The sequence below is a fragment of the Scyliorhinus canicula genome, chromosome 9 (assembly GCF_902713615.1).
Source record: "Scyliorhinus canicula chromosome 9, sScyCan1.1, whole genome shotgun sequence".
NCBI lineage: Eukaryota > Metazoa > Chordata > Chondrichthyes > Carcharhiniformes > Scyliorhinidae > Scyliorhinus > Scyliorhinus canicula.
The window spans coordinates 116,065,479-116,084,163 of NC_052154.1; positions in this window are offsets into that span (position 1 = coordinate 116,065,479).

Sequence of the window (18,685 nt, forward strand, 5' to 3'; positions counted from 1 at the left end):
CGGAGAGACCAAACGCAGACTGGGTGATCACTTTGCTGAGCACCTTCAGTCTGTGCGCATTCAGGACCCTGCCCTTCCCGTTGCTTGCCATTTTAACACAGGACCCTGCTCCCGTGCCCACATGTCTGTCCTTCGCATGCTGCAATGTTTCAGTGACTGGAGGAACAGCATCTCATCTTTCGGTTAGGCATGCTTTAACCTACCGGTCTCAACATCGAACTCAACAACTTCAGATGATTAGCTCACCCCACCTTGACCCCTTTGTTTTCATCCCATTTCATTTTAACTATCTTTTACCATTTCTTTATATATATTTAACCCCCCCATCTTATCTCCTTTTCCTTAACTTTTCTCCCCTTTGCTTCCCCCTTTCCCTCCCCCCACATCTACATCTGTCACAGTTTACCCTCTGATGACAGCTTCTCTGCTGTTTGGCCTTTCACACCTTTTGTTATCCCTGGGGACTGTCATTAGCACTCTTTCCCACACTTTCTGTGGCTATTATCACCCTGTTTCCCTTGGTTTCTGTGGTTATGACTCATCTTTCATTCTCTCACTCCACAGTATTTATATCTCCCACTTTCGCTGTCTTTTAGCTTTGACAAAGGGTCATCTGGACTCGAAACTTCAGCTCTTTTCTCTCCCTACAGATGCTGCCAGACCTGCTGAGGTTTTCCAGCATTGTCTCTTTGGTTCCAGGCAATACTATCCTGGCTTCTGAGCAAGTGGGAACTGGGTTTAGATGGCAGTCTTCCGACTTGTAATATTTCAATGTTTGCACACGCTTTTTATCATTGGCAACATATGGTGAGAGAGTTTATTGGGGATGAAGTAAATTTTGGAGAAAGAAATGGGATGCAGATTAATACATTTAATAAATATTCCAAGACAAGTTAGATTTTCTCTCAAAATGTCTCAATAAAATCTGAGTAAACTTCTCAAAATTTGATCAGTGCTGCACATGTTCTGCCTGCATCAGCGTTTCTGTTAACTGCTGATGAAATGGTTCATTTACAATAATTTGTTCCTGAGCCAACTCAATCTCTCCTTCAGGAAGTCAATCGAAACAACAGAAACCACTGATCTTGTTCCATATTGTACACAAACTGGTTAGATTCCTGAAACATCCTGGCGTTTGGATGAATCTCATTTATCCAAGTTTTAACATCAAAAACTGCACAAATTAGAAAAGGAATTATTTGCTTTTTACTTGCACCTAACCTGCAAGAGGAGTGAATAGGATGGGGCTGGGTCAGTTGAAATTCCATACAATTGGAATGACTGGAGCTTGACTTCTTGAACTTCTATTTCATGGGAAGTGTCTTGTTCCATTGGAACTCTACACAAGAGAATTGAAGGGAAAATGATTTGATCTGGTTGAAATTCTGTACAACTGGAGCGAATAGCAAGAGGCTCCAAATTCTTTGCCAGATAAGACCCACTTCGGAAGATAAATGGTACATGTCACTGTTCAGCCTGGAATGTGTCTGGAACACTGCATTAGTCTCGTCTGAAGGCCGAAAACACCTTGGTCCTGGCAAAGAACTGTGTGAGTTCTGTGTGGGTACGATTTTGCCAGGTGCATCATGGGAGAGACCCAAATAAGGCTCGAGGCCAGGCTTAAAACATAGAACATAGAACATTACAGCGCAGTACAGGCCATTCGCCCCTCGATGTTGCGCCGACCTGTAAAAACCCTCTTAAGCCCATCTACACTATTTCCTTATCGACCATATGTCTATCCAATGACCATTAGTATTGGCGAGTCTACTACTGTTGCAGGCAGGGCATTCCACACCCTTACTACTCTCTGAGTAAAGAACCTACCTCTGACATCTGTCCCATATCTATCTCCCCTCAATTTAAAGCTATGTCCCCTAGTGCTAGACATCACCATCTGTGGAAAAAGGCTCTAACTGTCCACCCTATCTAATCCTTTGATCATCTTATATGCCTCAATTAAGTCACCTCTTAACCTTCTTCTCTCTAACGAAAACAGCCTTAAGTGCCTCAGCCTTTCCTCATAAGATCTTCCCTCCATACCAGGCAACATCCTGGTAAATCTCCTCTGCACCCTTTCCAATGCTTCCACATCCTTCCTATAGTGCGGCGACCAGAACTGCACGCAATACTCCAAATGCGGCCGCACCAGAGGTTTGACAGCTGCAACATGACCTCCGAAACTCAATTCTTCTACCAATAAAAGTTAACACACCGTAGGCTTTCTTAACAACCCTCTCAACCTGGGTGGCAACTTTCAGGGATCTATGTACATGGACACCGAGATCTCTCTGCTCATCCACACTACCAAGAATCTTACCATTAGCCCAGTACTCTGTCTTCCTGTTATTCCTTCCAAAATGAATCACCTCACACTTTTCTGCATTAAACTCCATTTGCCACCTGTCAGCCCAGTTCTGCAGCTTATCTATGTCCCTCTGTAACTTGTAACATCCTTCTGCACTGTCCACAACTCCACCAACTTTAGTGTCATCCTTCTACGCTCTCCTCCAGGTCATTTATAAAAATGACAAACAGCAGTGGCCCCAAAACAGATCCTTGTGGTACACCACTAGTAACTGGACTCCAGTCTGAACATTTCCCATCAACCACCACCCTTTGTCTTCTTTCAGCTAGCAATTTCTGATCCAAACTGCTAAATCACCCTGAATCCCATGCCTCCGTATTTTCTTCAATAGCCTACCGTGGGGAACCTTATCAAATGCTTTACTAAAATCCATATATACCACATCAACTGCTTTACCCTCATCCATCTGTTTGGTCACCTTCTCAAAGAACTCAATAAGGTTTGTGAGGCACAACCTACCCTTCACAAAACCGTGTTGGCTATCTCTAATCAAATTATTCCTTTCCAGATAATTATACATCCTATCTTTTATAAACATTTCCAATACTTTGCCCACAACAGAAGTAAGGCTCACTGGTCTATAGTTACCAGGGTTGTCTCTACTCCCCTTCTTGAGCAAGGGGACAACATTTGCTATCCTCCAGTCTTCTGGCACTATTCCTGTAGACAAAGATGACTTGAAGATCAAAGCCAATCTCCTCCCTAGCTTCCCAGAGAATTCTAGGATAAATCCCATCCAGCCCAGGGGACTTATCTATTTTAACACTTTCTAGAATCGCTAACACCTCCTCCTTATGAACCTCAAGCCCTTCTAGTCTAGTAGCCTGTATCTCAGTATTCTCCTCGACAACATTGTCTTTTTCCTTTGTGAATACTGACGAAAAATATTCATTTAGCACCTCTTCTATCTCCTCGGACTCCATGCACAACTTCCCACTACTGTCCTTGACTGGCCCTACTCTTACCCTAGTCATTCTTTTATTCCTGACATATCTATAGAAAGCTTTAGGGTTATCCTTGATCCTACCTGCCAAAGACTTCTCATGTCCCCTCCTGGCTCTTCTTAGCTCTCTCTTTAGATCCTTCCTAGCTAACTTGTAGCTCTCGAGTGCCCTAACTGAACCTTCACGTCTCATGCTTACATAATGTGGAGATGCTGGCGTTGGACTGGGGTGAGCACAGTAAGAAGTCTTACAACACCAGGTTAAAGTCCAACAGGTTTGTTTCAAACACGAGCTTTCGGAGAGTAGCTCTTCCTTCCTGAAGAAGGAGCTGCGCTCCGAAAGCCCGTGTTTGAAACAAACCTGTTGGACTTTAACCTGGTGTTGTAAGACTTCTTACCGTGTTTACATAAGCCTCCTTCTTCCTCTTGACAAATGTTTCAACTGCTTTATTAAACCACGGTTCCCTCGCTCGACCACTTCCTCCCTGCCTGACAGGTACATACTTATCAAGGACACGCAGTAGCTGTTCCTTGAACATGCTCCACATTTCCATTGTGCCATCCCCTGCAGTTTTCCTCTCCATCCGATGCATACTAAGTCTTGCCTCACCGCATCATAATTGCCTTTCCCCCAGATATAACTCTTGCCCTGCAGTATATACCTATCCCTTTCCATCACTAAGGTAAACGTAAGCAAATTGTGGTCACTATCACCAAAGTGCTCACCTACCTCCAAATCTAACACCTGTCCTTGTTCATTACCCAGTACCAAATCCAATACGACCTCGCCTCTCGTTGGCCTATCTACATACTGCGTCAGGAAACCCTCCTGCACACATTGGACAAAAACAGACCCATCTAAAGTACTTGAACTATAGTGTTTCCAGTCAATATTTGGAAAGTTAAAGTCCCCCATAACAACTATCCTGTTACTTTTGCTCCTATCCAGAATCATCTTTGCAATCCTTTCCTCTACATCTCTGGAACATTTCGGAGGCCTATAGAAAACCCTAACAGGGTGACCTCTCCTTTCCTGTTTCTAACCTCAGCCCATATGACCTCAGTAGACGAGTCCTCATCAAACGTCCTTTCTGCCACCGTAAAACTGTCCTTGACTAACAATGCCACCCTCCCCCTCTCTTACCACCTTCCCTGAGCTTACCGAAATATCTAAACCCCGGCACCTGCAACAACCATTCCTGTCCCTGCTCTATCCATGTCTCCGACATGGCCACAACATCAAAGTCCCACGTACCAACCCATGCCGCAAGTTCACCCACCTTATTCCAGATGCTCCTGGCATTGAGGTAGATGCACTTTAAACCACCTTCCTGGTGTGATCTTGATCACACATTTGCTGAGTTGGCACTGCCAAGGTGCCAGGGGTGCTGCCCGGCTCCTAGGATGGCAGTGTCAGGGTGCCAGGTTGTGGCCTGAGGGGGGCCATGCCCATGAAAGGGGAGGTGAAGGGAGGTTATGTAAGGTGGGGGAGTATGAAGGGGCTTCATAAAAGTTGGAGGGGTGAGGAGGGGGGCCCTGAAAGGGAGGGGCCCTCAGCAACCTCATAGCGGGGTGTGCTCACTTGGGGGACGGGTGTACTGCCCATATCTACGGGGGGTGGCTTTGTCCATGGTTGGGGGGTGTGGGAGACCCTTAAGCTCACTTAGAGATCAGGCCACCCTTTCAAAATGGTGCCCCAATCTCTGAGGAACCGGTCTCACCGATAAGTTCAGCTCCTTACAGTCGAAAAAATTTCTATGTGTGAGCTAGTGTTATGGGTCAGGGTTTAGAAAATTCCAAAGTATATCATGGAGTTCACCTGACCTACAGCTGTTTATTAATTTTGGTTACCAGGAGCACAAGGACCTACTTTTCAAGTATTATTCAACAGAGGTCTTAAGCACTTTTAATCAAAAAACAAAGTTTTTTCTACGAATCCAGTTAGCATTTCTATAAACACACGCAGTAAGCATTTTCTCAACTACAAACATAAATACCCCACACAGCTACAGTTCTCTCTCTCTCTCTCTCTCTCTCTATATATATATATATATATATATATTTAAAATACGCTTAATAACTTTCCTTTCAACTGTTTGAATTTGATAACAACATCCACTAAACCAGGAAACCCCTTTTACCAAAAATGTAGTTTTGAATTCTTTCCAGAAAACAGTTATCACTTTTAAATTATCAAGCGATCTGGACATATTTTAACATGCAGAGAGAGAGAGACCAAAGAAACCTTCTTTGTCTGAATCCAGCTTCCCACAGTGTAAACCAAAAGTAAAACTCAGAGCCACAGCCAGCTCCCAGCTCAAAACGAAAGTAAGAAACAGAGCCAAGCCCAGCTCCACCCACACAATGACATCAGTGCAGCCATTTGAGAAGACAAAACATTTCTTAAAAGGACACTGCCATGACACTAGACTGACGAGAAACCCCCCAAGGCCCCAAAAAATGACTAAGCACGCGATTTAATGGCCATGTTGCAATTAAGCAAGAGCGCGACGAGGCTGTTAAATCATGGATCGGCCAAAATCAAGAACTGCGACGGGCACTGATCTGTTTGTGATCTAACCGACCCACTCCCATTGGCGGAGTTGATTGTGTCATTAGGCGCAGGGAAGGCCTTTGACCGGGTAACGTGGAACTATTTGTTGACATCCTGGGGAGGTTTTGGTTTGGACCAAGGTTTGTGGCGTGGGTTTGGTTGCTGTATGCGTCCACCATGAGACAAACTTGGGGTATTTTGGGCTGCATCGGCAAACAAGGCAGATGTGTCCACTGTCCCCACTGCTATTCATGTTGGCGATTGCTGAGTGGTGGGGAATTGGGAGAGGGGTACAGAGACCACCAGGGTCATGCCGATGTCTTGTTGCTGTTTATGACAAACCCATGACAAAGGATGGGCAGAATCGTGGGCTTGCTGAAGAGATTTAGGGCCTTCTTGGGCTATAAATTGAATGTTGGGAAAAGCAAGGTGTTTCCAGTGAATGTTTCAGGGTAGGGAAGTGAACCTGGGGGCTCTGCCGTTTAAGGTGGCAAGGGAGAAGTTCCTGTATCTGGAGATCCAGGCAATGCATAAGTGGGCCACAATGCATCGGTAAAACTTGGTGGATTTGGTGGAAAAGGTTAAGGGGGACCTGAAACCATGGGATACTGGGAATGGGATTCTCCAAAAGTGCGGCTAAGTGTTGACGCTGGCGTAAACGGGCCTCTTGGCCGAGTGATTCCGTGGCCACAGGGGACCAGCACGGCGCTGGAGTGCTCTACGCAGCTCCAGCTGTAGATACGCGGCCCTGCATTGCCGGACGCAGGTCCGTGCAACATGGCGGATCCACACAGCGGGCCGGTGCAGGAGAACGCGCCGTGTTGGTCCCCTGTGGCCACGGATCACAGGCCTAGCCATCGTGGAGGCCCCGTCTGGAGACTGATTCCCCCCACCTCCCATCAGGACGGCCACCACAGCCGCAATGCCGAGTTCCCGCCAGGTGGAACCGTACGGGAACCATGCCGGCGGGAACTCAGCCACTCGACCGTGGAGAATCGCCGCGGGGGCCTCTTGCAACGGTGCCGCACGGACCGCGCAGCTGCCGGTGATTCTCCGGTCACCGGAGGTTCACATCCCTGCATCGGGCCCGATCGTGGGTCCGACGCTCCATTCTCCATCCCCGCACTGATAACGATGGCGGCAAGGGGGCTCGGGGAATCCCGGCCTCTCCATCTGACATTGGCGGGGATGGGACAGTGGTAAAGATGAACATACTGCCAAGAGTCCATTTTTGAAAAAAGTTTGAATTCAAATTTTCAACATTTTTACATTTTTACAACAAAAAAACACAATTCCATCATGACCTTCTCCCCAGCTGAACCAAGGCACCCCTCTGCGCCCCTTGACGGCAACCAGATCCCCAATGTGTAAGATAAACAAACACCATCTCTGGTGGAACGCCTCATCCGCCCCTCTCAGAGAAAATTTCACCTTCTCCAAATACAGGAAATCTAATAGATCCCCCAGCCACGCCGAGACACTGGGGAGAAGCTGACTTCCACCCCAACAGGACTCTCCTGCGAATGACCAATAAGGCGAAGGCTAAGACATCTGTCCCCGCTCCTATCTACAGCACTAGCAGGTCTAACACCAGGAATATGGCCTCCAAGGGACCCGCTTCCAATTCCACGTGTAGAACCTCAGACATGGTGCTGAAAAACAACCCCCAAAATGTCTCCAACTTCGGGAAGGGCTAGAACATATGGATATGATTGGCTGGGTCCCTCCCACACCGCTCACAACTATCCTTCATCCCCTCAAACAGCCGGCTCATCCTCGACTTCATTAAGTGTGCCCTGGACAGCACTTTTAATTGAATCAATCCCAGCCTCACGCACCAGGTTGAGGCATTGACACTTTGCAGCACTTTGCACCATAACCCCTCCTCCAACACCATCCCCAGCCCCTCCTCCCACTTGCCCTTAATTCCTCTTATGGACACCTTATCCTCCTCTATGATCCTACCAGAAATCAGTGAAACAGCCCCACCCTCCAGCCCCCCCACCGACACCACCTTCTTCAGCAACAAAGAGTAAGATGCCATCGGAAAGTTCAGGAATACCTTTCTTGCGAAGTTCTACATGTACCTGAAGCCCTCCTCACGCCGGAGCACAAACTTCACCCACAGCTACTCCAAGCTTGTGATCTACCCCTCCAAAAACAGATCTTTCATCCCTTCCATCCCTCTCTCCTCCCATCCCCGGAACCTCGCATCCATCCTCCCCGGCTCAAATGCATGGTTCCCTTTATCGGCATCACCCTCGAGCTTGCCTCAACTTAAAGTGCTGTCAGAATTACCTCCAAATCCTCAGCATGGTTACCACCACAGGACTACCCGAGTACTTCCCTGGGGTGAATGGTACCGGCATTGTTGCCAGCCTCCATCCACACCCACAATGCCTCTCTACTCCAGCCCCACACCTTCTACGCATTCGTCGTCCAGTAATAGTGTAACAAGTTTGGAAGGCCCAACTTCTCCCCGCCCTGACTGCTGCCCTCTTTGGAGCACCGTTTTTTCCTTATCCTGGCCACCTTCCCTGCCCACATAAATGATAAGACCAGCCTGTCTACCCCCTATAGAATGACACTGGTATAAAGACTGGCAGACACTGGAACAGAAACAGCAACCGTGGCAGAATGTTTGTCTTTACTGCCGCACCCAGACCGCCAGCAAACAAGGGAAGACTATCCCATCGCGCAAAGTCCTCCTTCACCCTCCCCACCAGGCTCATGAAATTAAACTTGCAAATTCATGCCATACCCCCAAACACCTAAAATGAGTTGTTGCTACCCGGAATGGCAACCCGCCCTCTCCCGTCCCTGTGCCTGGAGAAGACACCACAAAATATTTGTTATTCCCTAAATTTAACTTATACCCCAGAACGCCCAAATTTCCCAAGCAACCCCATTATATCCTTCACCGACGAGCTTGGGTCTGAGATGACACCAGCAGATCGTTCACGTACAGAGATACCCTATGCTCCAACCAACCCCCTCACTCTCCCCATCCATAAGTCCAAACCCCTCAGCAAAATGGCCAAGGGCTCAATTGCCAGCACAAACTCCACTCTGTGGGAATCATAGGTTTGTGCTGAGGGGAATGGATGGGATGTACCGGAGATGGAGGGAGGAAGGATAGCGTGGGTCCACATATTTGTGGAGAGCAAGTTTGCTGGGCGAGAGGAACTGTGGGAGAAGTTTGGGCTACCACGGGGGAGTGAGTTCAGATACTGGCAGGTGTGGGGCTTTGCGCGCATGAGCTGCCCTAATTTCCTCAGGTACCTGAAAAAATATTGCTCCCAGACAAAGCGGGGTGGATGATAGGATTGGGGACATATATGAGTGGTTTTGAGAACAGGGCATGGCCTTAATGAAAAGGATCATGCAGAAGTAGGAGGAGGAATTCGGGAGGGAGTTAGGATGGGGGCTTTGGTGCGAGATAATACACAGAGTAAACTCAACCTCCTCCTGCACAAGGATGAGTCTTATACAATTTAAGGTGGTGCCTAGGGTTCACTGGGCCTGGAAGAGTTGGGTTTTCCCAGAGGTAGTGGGCGGGTCGGGAGGTCTGGGAGGGGCCCGGTGAACCATGCCCATATGTTCTGCGGGTGTGAGGAGTTGGACAACATTTGGAGGCGTTGTTGAGGAATTTATCAAGGATTGTAGGATTTGAGATCGCCTATGGTGGCGATCCTTGTGGTGTCGGAGGTGCCGGAGCTGCTGGAGGAGAAGGAGGCCGATATTGTGGCCTGCGCCTCCCTGATTACCCGGCGATGGATACTTTAGAATTAGAAGTTGGCCACGTCGTCAGGGCCTCGGCATGGTTGTACGAGTTTCGCATGTTGGAGAAAATCAAATTTGTCCGAAGCGGGTCAGAGGAGAATTTTGAGATATGGTGGAGGCCGTTCTTGACTATATTTGAGGAACTGTTTGTCGCCAGGCATTTGAGGAGGGGGGGGGGGGGGGGGTGGAGAGGGTGATTGACTCTTTTGGATGTTAAGGTTGTGTTACTATATTGAACATGTTTGGAATAAAATACCTTGAAAAAAAAATTGTACACTTACCTGAGACCATCAATACTTCAATTCTCATAGGTTAAATTCTTAATCACACATGAAGAAATGCGGCACTTTCCAATTATGCCACAAGCTCTCAATGTGACAGTCTCCTATATATCTGCCACATAATAATTATTCTTCCACACTTCTCACCTTAACATTCCTAATACACCACGGCTCCCTCATTAAAAGAGAAGTGTGTCTAAGGCCTCTGTAGCATGCCCTTTCTACAACATGAGTTCAAGCATTAAGCCATTGGGCTGGAAATCAAATCATGTTCCAAACAGACACCGCGCAGATGAGTTTTGAGGTCAATGACTACTTATTGTTATACTGCTCACATCAGGTTCAGGATGGATGAAGATTGTGATATAAAAATGAAAGAGTTTAGTCAATAAGGTAGATGAAATTACCTTCTTACTTTTTGATCTTATACATGGGGTTAGAAGCCAGAAAATGGCTCTATTTGTTTCAATACAATAGGATATATATTCCCTTACAGGCAGTCAACCTCTTCAGTGCTATTACAGCAGAGCATGCAATCTTAATGCCTGGGCCATTGGTGTAGCCTGCACACTGCAGACTCAGACCTATTCCCTGCCTGGGATTGGAAAGCATCCTCAAGGTCCAAAGGCCCAAAAGGCTGAGAAGCAGGCCTGGGTAGGCCATCTATCTCCAGCCTGTCCAATGCCAGGTTTCTTCAGGCATCTCTGCTGGATGGAGCCCATTGAATTACCTTTTCAATTGCTGGACCTGTATCTATAAAGATCAGAAGCCCAGTGATTAACCCTGGAGAAGCCCCAGGAAATTTCAGCAAGCTTTACAAGGAGAGAGGCCAAATGTTGGAAACTATAATTTCCTGGGTGCAATAAACAAGAAACACCTTTAATGTTGCATCAACAATATTATCAAACAAGATTTGACACAAAGGCATAAGGAGACATGAGACCAGATGACCAAAAGCAAGGTCTAAGCTTTCAAGTTTCAAGCAAAGGTTTCAAGAAAAATCTTAAAGGAAGAAAGAGAGATAGAGACATAGGGGGTTTAAATCCTGCGCTTCGAGGCCTGGGAACTGAAGGCTTGGCAGTTTATGGTGGAGCAATTAATACAATGGATGCACAAGGAGCTAAGATTGGAGGTGAGATAGGACAAGACTTAGGAGAATGGTTTAAGCAGATGGTTTATGGTGAAAAACAGAAGCCTAGGATTATCTATGCATTTCTGGATGACGGATGAATAGTGAGCAGTTTGTGTTGAAGAGCAGGACCCCATAATGCTTTATATGATCAGGTTAGATCTGACAATGGGTACATAAACCAGCGGTTCACCAGAAACGCTCAAATTGGCATCCCTGGGATTTAAGGGAGCAGATTATGCTGGGGAAATGATTGGAGTCACGGTGAGTAATTTTTAATGGGGACAAATGCATTAAAAGGTGGTGTGGAGGGTATGATTGAGCGGATGGGTAGCTGCAGAAGTGTCAGGATGAACGAGGGAGAGGGGGAGTTTTTCCCAGGAGCAGCCACAGAAAGGAAGTTTTGGTGGGGGAAGGGGAACATTTGCAGAGAGCAATTTCAAGGAAATGAACAGAGATAGTTAAAATAGTTTAGTGGTGGGTATTCCGGTGGCGGCTATGGAGTCAGCAGTCGCACATTCGGTGGCTCCAGCTCAGGGCGGTATTTTCTGGTCTTTTCCCCGACCAAAAGGCAGTTTTTGATGGCAAGAGGTGCTGGAATGCCTGGGGAAAGTGTTACTCCTCTGGTGTGGCTGGTGGATGGATCCACAAACTAGGAGTGGGGCAAGAATAAAGGAGCTGCTGGAACAGGAGAGTCTTCGTGGTGACCACAGGATAAGATGGCGGAGGGCAAGGGGGCTGTTCTGCGTGGCCAGTGGTCAACGGAGCAGCTTGTGGAATTTTTGAATGCAAAGTTCAGCCAGCAGAGGTAAGAGGACCTGGAAGACCTGGCCAAAGTGGTGGATGGAGAGAGTGGAGCAGAGGCTGGAGTCCCAGGGCCGGGTGATCCAGGAAGTGAAGGAGGCAGTGGGGGAGCAAGAGGAGCAGTTGGCCTTGTTGGCGGCTGAGGTGGAGATGATACGGGGGAGCCAGAAGAGGCTGAAGGAGAAGGCGGAGGATCTGGCGAATCACTCCAGGAAACAAAACTTGAGGATCGTGGGGATGCCGGAAGGCATAAACGGTGCGACGGCTTGGCACGTACGTGGCCAAAATGTTGGAGAAGCTGTTGGGGGAGGGGGTCTTTGACCAGCCCCTGGAGGGCAACCGAGCACACAGGGCACTGAGAATGAGGCCAGAGGTGGGTGAGCCGCTGAGGGCGCTGGTGGTGTGGTTTGCAGCGCTTTCTGGATAAGGAGAAGATCCTTCGGTGGGTGAGGCAGACGAGGAAGTGTACCTGGAAGGAAACAAGCTTCAGGTGTATCAAGACCTGGGAGCAGTACTGGCGAATAGGAGGGTCAATGTTGCCCTCTTCAAATGGGGACTGAAGTTCGGAGTACGTACCTGGCCCGCCTCTGGGTGATTTTCCTGAAGCAGGAATACTATTTTGGCACACCAGAACAGGCGATGGAGTTCATGAGGGACAATGGACTGGGAGGAGAGTGAGGACATTGAACTTTGGAGAAGCTTGGGCGAGTGTTTGTTTGTCTGTTTTTTGAATTTGTTTTGCCTTATAAGTGTTTCTTCTGTTTTGGTGTCAGGGTTTTTGGAGGGCAGGCCTTTCATGGGGGAACATCGAGGGTGAGTGCACCTTTTGCTGGCTTTTGGGGGAGTGCGTGCAGGGGGAGAGGAATTGGAGGTTAGGGAAGTTGGAGGCCTTGGGCGCGGCCACCATGCTAGCTGGGTGGGCTAGTTAATGGGAGTGCAATGGGGAATTGTCAGGATGTAGGCACAGGGGAGGGGGATGGGATTGATATTTTGTTTAAGAGTGAGGGGAGTGGGGAGAGGGTTGCGGAGTGGGGAGAGGGTTGCTGGCAAGGGTGTGGTTGATGTGGCACCGTTGGAAAAGGATCAATGATAGTGGACATCTGAGGGTGGGCCTGGAGGGTTCCGTGACACGAGCCGGGGACTGGCCCAAAAAGGGATATGGCTGATCGACAGCGGAGGTGGGGGGTGGGGAGACCCCCAACCAGGCTGGTCACGTGAAATGTGCGGGGGTTGAATGGGCCGGTCAAATGGTCATGTGTGTTCGTGCACCTGAGGAGTCTGAAGGCGGATATCACCTTTTTGCAGGAGACGCACTTAAAGATAGAGTACCAGACAAGGTTGAGGAAAGGATTGGTGGGGCAGGTGTTCCACTCGGGACTGGATTCTGAAGACAAGGCTGGTTGCGGTGCTGGTGAATAAGTGGGTGGCCTGCAAGGTAGGGAACATTGTGGCAGATTCGGGGGGGGGGTGGGGGGAGAGCTTCGTAATGGTGAGTGGGAAGCTGGAGGGGTTGTCGGTGGTCCCAGTAAAAGTTTACACCCAGATTTCATGAGGCGGGTGCTGGGGAAGATTCCTGACTTGGCATTGCACCAGTTGATCATGGAGAGGGGCAGGCATTTTAACAGTTATTTAACATAGAGTTTGGACTGGTCGAACCCAAGGTCAGTGAAGGTGTCGGCAGTGGCGAAGGAGCTGAAGGGGTTTATGGAGCCTTTGGGGGCTCGTGGAGGTTTGGAAAGCTGAGGGCAAAGGAATTTCCATGCTTCTCCCATGTGTACTGCATGTACTCCCGGATTGACGTTTTCATGGTGGACAAGGCGTTGCTGGCGGGTGTGGTCGACTCAGCGTATTCGACGATCGTGGTCTCTAACCACATGCCGGATTGGGTGGATTTATGAGTGAACCGGGGGAGTAGGGGGGCAGTGCCAACAGTGGAGGCTGGATGTGCGTTGTTGGCGGATGAGGAGGTGTGCGAGCGGGTGAGGGTCGCCATCCGGGGGAATGTGGAGCTAAATGATACAGAGGACGTCATGGCCGCCACTCTCTGGGAGGTACTTAAGGCGGTGGTCAGGGGAGAGGTTATTTCAGTTCAGGCGCATAGGGAGAATGCAGAGATGGCAAGGCTGGTAGATGAGATCCTGAAGATGAATAGAAGGTATTCGGAGACTCCGGAGGCAGGGTTGTTGAAGGAGAGGCAAAGGATCCAGAAGGAGTTTGGATTAGTGTCCACATGGAAGATGGTGGGGGAGCTATGGAGGGCCAGAGGGGCGGTATATGAATACAGTGAGAAGGCGAGTAGGATGCTTGCCCACCAGTTGAGGAAGAAAGAGGAGGTGAGGGAAGGGAGATTGGCAGAGTAAAGGACGCTGAAGGGGTCTGGCAGGGTTCGCGGACATAATGTCCGAGGTGCTGGGGGTGAAAGTGGCCCTGAGTCCTAAGGTCGCGATATTTGGAGTGTCGGAAAACCATGGTGACCAGGGGTTGGGAAAGTCGTTTTGGCCTTTGCCTCCCTGATAGCCCGGAGACGGATCTTGCTTGGGTGGAGGGACTCAGAGCCACTGAAAGCAGGGGTGTGGGAGAGCGACCTGGCGGAATTCCAGAGGCTGGAGAAGGTCAAGTTCGTTCTGAAGGGGTCGGTTGATGGGTTCACTCATCGGTGGAAGCTGTTCATTGACTTCTTTAAGGAGGATTGAGGGGTCAGCAAAAGGGGGTAAGGAGGTTAAAATGGGGAAGGCAGGATGGGAAAATGGGCTGATAGCGGGAAGCGGGGGGGGGAGGGGGGAGGCGGGGAGTCGGTGTTGGTTATTTATAATGTTAAATGATTTTTCTGCTGCTTTTGTCTGTGTCTATGAAAATGCCTGAATAAAATATTTTTTTTAAAAAGATACTTTTAATGATCCTCCAGCAAGAGGCAACTCCAATCTCTGTGAAATATTGGCTATTTGTCAGATCAGGTACGGGGCAGGGGAGTCGTTCAGTTTAAAATAAAGTACCTGTTCTAATATGTACGTTTTGATTGTCCTCCTTTGAGAGTTGAGTTAGAGCTCTGAAACATTAATCAGAGGAAACACTTCACAGTAATTTGTATTCTACTCGCCGATTTTCCCAAACTAGCTGCTCCGTGCTCGACTGGATACATTCACTGTCCAGCATGGCACTCAGAAGATTCCAGATTTATTTCAAGTTGATTTCAGCCAGGATGATGGGGCAGGAAGGGGTCTATTAGATACAGGATCTTTAGCAGGGAAAACTAGATAACATTCTTATTGCTGAGCCATCTCCAATGGGATTCCTGGTGGAAAGCCTTAGACTGTCAGTGAAGTCAGGATATGGTTTGACCTTCCCCACTCCAATGGCCTTCACGTCAGATTGACCCTGGATCTTGAATATTACAATGATGATATCTGAACAACCGAACACCCAGGGGATGGGACACAGCTCCGGGGGCATGGCCATGACAGGAGGATGGGTGAGTGCCACAGGGAGGAGGGGAAATGCCTAGAGAGATGGGCCAAGGGTTCCGGGGTCAGCCCACATTGCAGAAGGAAGTGACAGAGGCATTACACTGGTTGTGCGTAGAGGTGTTTACAAACCTCACTCCCGATGGTACCTCTGTACCACAAGCTCAGCATCAGACTGGGACCCAGCTGGGTCCTGGGATCCAGCAGCCCTTTGGCTACTCTCTCGCCTGGGGGGGTCCCTGCCTCCACCTGATATGCTTCATCAGCCGCGGTGTGGTGCCTGACCACTAACATGTCCCACCGAGGTGCGTGTATCTGTGCAATTGGATGGTGGGGATGACAGCTGTGCTGCGATTACGGTGGCATCCTCGGATCTCCCCTCCGAGGTGTTCTCCTCGGGGTCAGGGGAGGGGGCTGCCCGGGGTGGGCTGGCGTGGTCGACTGGAGGACCTGTGAGAGAATGGACATGTAGTCAGTGGGAGGGATGGGTCAGCCAGTGAGGCAATAGACGTTTGGCAGGTCCTCCGGGTGGAGCTCGGTGGTTCCTCACCCCTGCAGCACCTGCCAGCCTCCGCGTGGGTGACCACCCTGTCCTCGGCCACACTGGTCGCCTCCAGGATATGCTCCTTGAAGGAGGTGAAGATGCTTATGTCCGAGACCCCTTCGCATGTCTGGGCCCTCTCCCGACGGTTATGGGAGAGCTTTTCCTAAGGAGACACAGAGAGGGCATCCTTAGCCACACGCATGGTTCACAGTTGTGGGAGAGAGGGTGGGAAGGAGTGGTTGAAGGGGATAAGAGGGTTGGGGTGGAGGAAGAGCTGGAGACGCATGGGGAGTTGGGGGGTGGATGCTCCCTTGGGGGGGGGGGGGGGGGGGGGGGGGGGGGGTTGGCGGCGCTGGTGTCTAGTCACTTGTGCTGCCCGGTGTAGATCGTTGACCTTCTTACGGCATTGAAGGCCAGTACTCCTGGTCACGCTTCCTGAGCTGACAGCTGCTGCCACCGCATCCCAGGCAGCACTGGCCTGCTTGTGGCTTGCCCCCCTGGACCCATGGAGGAACAGGACATCCCTGCTGGCCTCCACACCGTCCAGCAGCCTCTCCGGTCAGTCTCCTGGGCGCCATTGTTGTGAGCTGGCTGGGGTTGGCTCAACAAGTGCAGCTTAAGTGCTGCTCGACCTTGTTAGCGGGGGCTGGCGAACGCGGGGGTCCCGGCGAATCAGCAGGCGAGCCTTCATTTTCAACGAGAAGTCCGCGAGGCCTCGTTAAGTGGACCAGTTAACATTGAATTGCGTTGCGGGCCTCGCTGGGCCGAACACCAGGAAGCTCGTGGCAGTTCCCACTCGCCACCACACGTAGAAATGTTTCCGGAGAATCGGGTCCATAGAAGATGATCATTCGGCTGCTGGGGTATCAAGGGGCTACCATCACTCCTTAAAACTGGAATCATAACTTCGTCAGAGAAGGGAAGAAATGTTTTTATTTCCCTTTTATGCTGGCAAGCAATACCACGAATAGCACCAATTATTTCCAATGGCACAATTTAAAAGCAAAACTTGAAGCTCTTCCATTTTCTGGCACTGCAGTTCTGGATTTCTCGGTACAGGTCACTTTATATGGTTCATAGACAGTACATTGAAAAAATTGTGGGAATTACATCCCACACCACACCTCGCCTGCCCTCTGTGCTGGATGTATACGATCCCATGACACTATTCAAAGAAGAGCAGAGGGTGGCTCTTCAGTGTCCGGGTCCTTACTTATCGCACAATCAATAACACTAAAGCAAATGTGTGATTGTGGGCACGTTTGGCGGGGTGTTGCACAATGGCTGTAATGCAGAGATGCAGACCGCTATTCAACAGCATTTAGCTGTTCTTTGGGGCCTTGAGGGGTTTCTTCCCATCAAGGCCACACATTGAGATTTTTCCAGTACAGGGGAGCTGAACCCGTCAGCGGGACCGGCTCCTCACAGATCGGGGCGCCATTTCAAAAGACTGCCCTGATCTCTACAGCCCCCCCCCCTCCCCACTTTCGGGGAACCCCCCCCTCCCAAATCTTTCTGCAGCCCCTTTGTACCCTCCTCACCCACCCTTTCATTAGCATAACCCCCAAGCACTGACCCTTGGCCATGTCAGCCTAATACAGGACTCCTTGGCCCTGTCAACTGGGCACCCTAGCACTGCCAAAGTGACTGGGTTTCATGGCCAGGGTGCCAGGCTGGCAGTGCCAGGGTGCCAGGGTTCTGACCTGCTGTGTCCCTAACCATCTGGGGGTCTCTCAGGGCCTCCAATATCCCCCAAGGTGCCCATGCTCTTGTGGAACCCAGTCCTAATTGGCACCCGGTTGAGGATCCCGCAGGCGCGGCCATTGGCTCCTGGGTGCTGGGTGAATGTGGGGTTGTGATATTAATTAAATGTCATTATCTGGATCATGCCCAACAAGGCCGTGACCCAGACTGTGCTGGGCGGCGCGGGTCAGTTGGCTCACGCAAGGTTTTTGGGCGTGACATGGTGGGAAAGATGCACCTATTTACTCTGCTTTCACTCCTAATAGATGCTGCGATACCTGCTGCATTTTTCCAGCATCCTGTGTTCTTGCCACTGAAACAAATATTTGGTCATTATCACATTGCCATTTGCTGGAGGTTGCAACATTCAAACTGGTTGCCTTATTTCCCACATTACAACAGTAACTACTACTGTTTTTCTGGCCCTTCCCACTCACCTGCCACCACTGGATTGTCCGGTCTCGCCGAAGTTCAATGGGCTATTCTCTGGCCGAATCTCCCACAGTGGGACCCGCCACGGTGATGGTTAGAAACCCCAGGACTATCTAAATAAAAATTCTTTCTTTCTTGGTTTGGAGATATGCTGCGTGCCTGCGTTTGCCCTTTCTTACACTCACTGAGTTTGGGACTCATGGTGTAGGACCTGAATGGATGAGTGTTGTGTAGAATCAATTCAGTGAAACCAAAATCATTGTTGTGAACCACTGTTACCCCTGTATTAGGTGATGTAAGGTAGGACCTGTACTACAGGTTCGCCGGTAGCCTCTGCCTGCTGGCTCCTCCCAGTAGGAGGAGCCTGTCCTCTATTCAGCAGCCATTTCGCCAGCTGCTGTGGGAGGCCACATATCTTACTGCAATAAAGCCACAGTTGTATCCAACCTCAGTATTTGTACAATTGATCGTGCATCAATTTATTGCAGTAAGATTTTCTAAAAGATGGACCTCTGAATCAACCAGATCGCCTGCAGCTGGATCCGCATTCAAGCGACGCCAAAAAGGACTTTAATCTCTGACTAGCTTGCTTCGAGGCCTATATCAACTCAGCGACCACCCCTCCGACGGAGGCTCAGAAGAT